Here is a 6000-nt window from a genome sequence, read left to right on the forward strand (position 1 = left end):
AAGTCGACGTGGGTGCCTGTGGAGAAGACAGGGTTCGGCGTGTGGCCGGCTGCGTGGATGGGTGCGGTGACAAGTTGTCTGAGGCCAAGGTTGGCGAGGTTGTCGATCAGGGTTGCGGAGTTGGCGTCGTTGTCACAGTGGAAACTACTGACACTACGTGGCTCCCCCTGACAGACTATATGATATAGTTCTTGTAATAGAAGGTGACATCCAACGTGTAATAAAAGGGATTTTTTGGGAACATCTGACCTCTACATATGACATTCTATTAACTGAGGCAGACTGGGCCCTGCTTTTCGTTTTGGCCGCTACAAGAGGGGATGAGATAACCCTCCCTAGTTTTCTGCACACCGTGCCCAAGGAGCAGTCCACAGAACTTTGCAGAAGAGTGGGCTCTGGTGCTTGCACCTGTGTTGTACCTTAGTCAAGTCGGGTGGGATAAACTTTCTCCCAGACATGAGATTCCATTGCGGTCTATGCCACAGCCACAACCCCAATATCCCATGCGGCGAGAGGCTAAAGCTCCTGTTGCGGAAATCATTGAACAATTAGAATATGAAGGTTTGATTGAGACATGTGTATCACCCATGAATAATCCTCGTTTCACTGTTACCAAACCTGATGGGTCGTACTGCCTGGTTTTGGATTATTGACATTTAAATTCACATTGTCGTACATGTGCGGTACAGAGCACCCACAGTTCAGCTCTCGTTGACAGTCTGGTGCGAAAAAGATTTAAGACCAAACTAGACATATCAAATGGCTTTTTTAGTCATAATCTGTCCTCTGTTAGTAGTCAATGGACAGCGTTCACTTGTGGCGGCAAACAAAAACAATTTAAAATATTGGCTATGGGCTATACAAACAGCCCAGGCGTCTTTGCCGCAGGTGTCGTCTCTTTGTTAGATGGCAGTGATCCTGATGCGTACTCGTACATTGATGATATTTATCTCATGGATGACAAATTATGGCCGCATTTGTGTTGCATTGACCGCATCATAGTTATGTTTGCGCACTTTGGTTATAAATGTAACTTTGCAAAGTCACACATTGCGGAGTACACAGTGTTGTTCCTGGGCTATGAGCTCAACAATGAAGGTAGAAGTCTGGCACCTCACTTCCTGGAGAAATGCGCATGTTTACGGTCTCCTGCAACTCTGAAAAAACTACAATCCTTGCTGGGATTTTTTAATTTTGGGGTACTTATATTCTTGATTATGCCCAGCATATCAAACCTATATATGCTTTGATACAACCAACTTTTACCAAGTCATGTTGGCTGCCTGAACATTCAGCTATTCTGCCATTTTTGAAATCTGATCTTCTTGAATCTAAGTACTTATTGACTCATGATAACCACACTAACCTACAAACCTGGTAATAAGAATTGTGCCTGGTGCCGTGGGTTTCACGTACTTGACGTTTAATGAAGGAGACACAATTCCTATCGCTTACAAGTCACACTTGTACACTTCGGCTGAAAAGCAATTTTCTTCTGTCGAGAAAGTTTTGACATCTGTACAGATGGCGATTCTAAAAGAGAGAGCGCTGTCACAAGAAAAACGCATGTTGGTTGTTACACCTTATCCTGCATCTGAAGCAGTGATGAAAGCCAGTGTACCAAATTCGAAAGTTACATATCCTAATTGGATACAATGGGCAACTTCGTTGACATCTCCGGATGTCACATTTATCTTTGACCCCTCATTGCAAACTCAAGAGTTCTTACAGTATGAGTTTGTTCATCCTGCTCCTCTGTCCATGCGCAGGCTTGAGGATTACCATTGTATCATTTAGTCTGACGGTTCAGCGCAACCGGCGATAGGATCTAAGTATTCTTATTCATTGACCTGCGCAACCGTGGCTGGTACCATGGTGAATGGAGAATTCAAGTCTGATGTCGTGCACACGCAGACATTAGGTGACTGTACCGCCCAGTTGGCAGAACTACGTGCTCTAGTGCTTGGGTTAGTGAGCATGAGGGGTAAAAAGTCCCAATCCCTTACTGGCCGTTTATGAGCAATGGTCCCTCTTTTTTGTCAAGCTTGCCCTCGGGATGGGGCCTAACCCCCTATTATAGCAACATTTGAGAAAGGTGTGTCAGGGCAAGCTTTGTTTTTAATAGTCTATTATAGAAAAATTCCAATCGCACGAGATGACTTGTACCAGCATTACACCAAAATCAGGGAATCCCTATTCATCCACAGAAAAGTACAGCCAGATATACTTCTTCAACCTGATTAGTAACGCCCTGAGGAAGCCCCAGGCCGGATGGCCATGTAACGGGTGAAACAAGTGTTGGCTGTTCTCCCACGTACTATCACGACTATAGTAACACCTTTATTAAAAGAAAGAAATGAACCATCGTGTGATTGGAATTTTTCCATAATAGACTATAAAAAACAAAGCTTGCCCTGACACACCTTTCTCAAACTGTGCTCTAGCGCTTGCATTGGAGTTTGCTGACCCTCGTGTGACTACTTTAATTGTGAGTAACTCTTATTCCTGTGTTCAGTCCTTCAATAAAAATGTATTCTTTTGGACTCAGAATGACTATCATGATTCCAAAGGTGGCACAATTAAGCACAAGATGCTATTGGTTTGAGTCGCAGAAGTAAAGAACGTCTGCCTCTCGTAAATGTAATTCATACTCTTGGTCACCAGCATGTAGGAGTACACGCTGTTGGCAACAGTCTTGCTGATGAAGCAGCAAAGACCGCAGTAGCAACATATGTAGTAGCAGCAGTTACAAGGTCCAACAGTAAGATTGATGATGACATCTTGGCAGCTATCGTTGCTACAGAGATCGGTGATAATTACCCTAAGGATTTCCCTTCTAAAAACTCATCATTTAAGTCCTGATAAAGTTCCCTATGTGAGAATTAACAACGTTGGTGACCGGCTTATTCCCGACGTGGAACGCAGGCTGTCCTTGATAACAGTCGCTCACGAAGGTATAGCCTCGGCTCATGCCCGCGTTTCAGCGTATGTCTCTATCTTACAGCAGCGTTACTGGTGGCGTGGATTGTATAAATGAACTTGTGAATATGTCCTTTCTTGTTATGTATGTCAGCAGATTAAACCTTCAACTGCTGCTCGGCTGCCACAGACTCAGCTGTACATATCTAATAGACCACTTGGTTGTGTTTATTTACATCACTACTGACCTTTTTCTGCTGATACTGCATATAAGTATATCTTACCTGCAATGGATTCATGCACACGTTTTCTCTGGGTTTGGCCACAAAGGAGTGCTAATGCTTGAACTGTCATCAGAGATTTGCATGTCTTTGTGGGAATTTTTGCATGTGGGACCGTCCATTCTGATCAGGGTCCAGCGTTCACCTCTAAGGCATACAAGGAAGCCATGGGGTCTTTGGGGTTGCAGGTGAAATTGTTGTCTCCATACCGGCCTGAGGGCAATTCTGTTGTGCAGCGAATGAACCGTTACTTAAAGCAAACTTTGACAGCTAGGGTTTTAGGTACTACGTGCACTAAATAATCTTCCTAGAAGATCTCTGGGTGGGCAGACCCCATACGAAATGCTGTTTGGCATAAAAATGTTTGTCCCAGACCTTGATGGTCTAGACATGGTGGCGACAGCCGTTCCCTTTGACGTAGATAATAATTCTGCTGTGTTACAGAACCTACAAGAGACTCGAGACAGTCTTGCAAAGGAACACTTGTCCTCCAAATATGGAGTTGAAGCTGCTCTACAGATTCCGATAGATTCAGGTAGTTAGCTGGCTACCCCGAGTCGGTGACATGGTCCGTGAGAAGGTGGAGAACAAGGAGTAGTTCAGCCCCTCGTATGATGCACCCGTTCCAGTGCTTGGCATGCAGGGTACAAGAACAGTCATTTTACCACTACTTCCTGGTCGCTAGGGAAACAGGTACGACTCCATTGACAATGTCAAACTACAACGAGTGACCAATTCCTCTTAGTATGACTCCTGCTGTCTCTTGTACAGCACTGCTGAGAAATTCTGTTTTGGCCTCGACTGACACCAACAGGCCTGACCTTGCTATAGAGATGTCCACAGTCACTAATCCATTATTAAATTTGCCAGCTGGTGATCCACATGAAGATACTGAGTATACATATCCCACAGATTTGTCATTGCCTGGTGTGTAGACAAGTCCAGCTGACCAGTCACATTTTTCTTTTGACTCTGACTCTATAATATCGAGTGTACCATTGAGGTTTTCTATTTTTATTACTTTGTTTAAAAGACATGTTTTGGTTCCACCTTGGACTTACATCTGGTTGGTTCTCATCTCCTTTTTTTGTTCTTGTCGATTGGATTTGTGATGGTATTTTTTCGTCTGGTAAATGAACACTATATAACTGAACGATCAAAAATTAGATTAATTGATGGAACTTTGGCCCCACACTCCTCATCACACATCATGAAAAGAGATCAGACTTTTGTAAACATCACTGCCTAGCCCATGCTAGATGTTGTAAAATTTTGAGATGCAGTAAAATTTCGAATTCATGGACCCACAGAGGTGGTTAATGTTCCTAATGTACTTCGTGTTTCAATGGGAGATGTTGTGAAACAAAACATACGTTCTGATGATTGGGATGTCCAAGCCATTGAAGCTCTCTTTTCTGATTTGAAATATTATGCTGCCTTTCATGCTGAGGATTTATATTTAGACTCCGCAAACTACGCCGACTTGTTCTGTTACCAACACTCTGGCCATCACTTTCTGCATAAGGCTAATACATTTAGATATGTGGTTAATTACACCCAATGGGAACATTGTCCTACTCCCATAGAAGGCAGTTCAAATACCCTTTTGAATAAATTCACATATTTTACTGACTCGATCTGTCTAACCCGAGCTCATTTTATTTTAAATGAAATTACAAATCAAATTCGAAAGTGAGGCTTACTCACACAAAATTGTTGCATTCCAAATCCTTTGCGGATCAGTTAGCAGTGGGTTGCTACAAGCTATGGAATGATACCATAGATCCTAAATCTGTTTGGAGTTCTAGACCCTGGCAAGTGCAGGGCACTGAAGCTTTACACCAAGCATGTCTTATTCTCGGCCACATGTTGTTTTTAAATAGTACGATCTCACAAACAACTTGTCTTGGTTTGGCCACTTCAAAACACATGAATACCCCTAAAATTCCTAATCTGCATGCTTACCCTAATTGGAACAATCATACCGATAGGTACCTTGATGAATTACAATCTTTAATTTCTAACTCCTCCTTTAGAATTTCGTCACTGGATCCTGAGGGTTGGCTGTTGTGGCCAACAAGTTCTGATTCTTGTCAACATGGCTTTCTGGGTTTAGCCCCTGGCCTTACACAGGACAGAACAGATCCCCGTTTTGAAACTTTCCCTTCAGTTACCACCTAGTCAGTGGGGAAATGATGTCAAAATTGGCTGAAACATTCCACCCTTTCGTCTGTTAAACATCATTTACCTTTGTTGACCGACAATGTTGATTTAACTGATTTTGTTAAGGGTCCTGTGAGTGGAAGATCTAAAAGATATATATTTGTGCGATTTACAATGAAGTTTGGAAACTGTCTCAGGTTGAGGCTGCTTCCCGTTTAAGAGCAATAGACCAAGCTAATTTGGAAAAAGTGCTTGCTGTCATTGATAATAGCATTAACGCACTCTCTTCCAGGAATTACACCTTGGATAATATTGTTTCATCTGTTGTGGATATTGTGTAAGATGATGTTCCTGTTTTGTTCCATGGTCATAATCAATTGCAGTCCATCACGCAGTTTGCATTGACCTTACAAACTTTAAAATCTGGGAAAGTGCCTTGGGACTACATTAATATTTCGTCAGTGTTTTTACCGTTTAATTTAACAGAAAAATAACAGTTCGTGTCAATGAAGGATGCGTCACATTCTCGATTGCACATAAAAAAATTAGAACCATTACCATTTTCTGTAGCCGAATCTAATTCAGCTGTTGGTTCATCCATGGTTTAATAACATTGCCTTTTCCTCTGTTTAGGTTT

Source organism: Lissotriton helveticus, chromosome 1_1, assembly GCF_964261635.1.
Source record: "Lissotriton helveticus chromosome 1_1, aLisHel1.1, whole genome shotgun sequence".
Taxonomy (NCBI): Eukaryota; Metazoa; Chordata; class Amphibia; order Caudata; family Salamandridae; genus Lissotriton; species Lissotriton helveticus.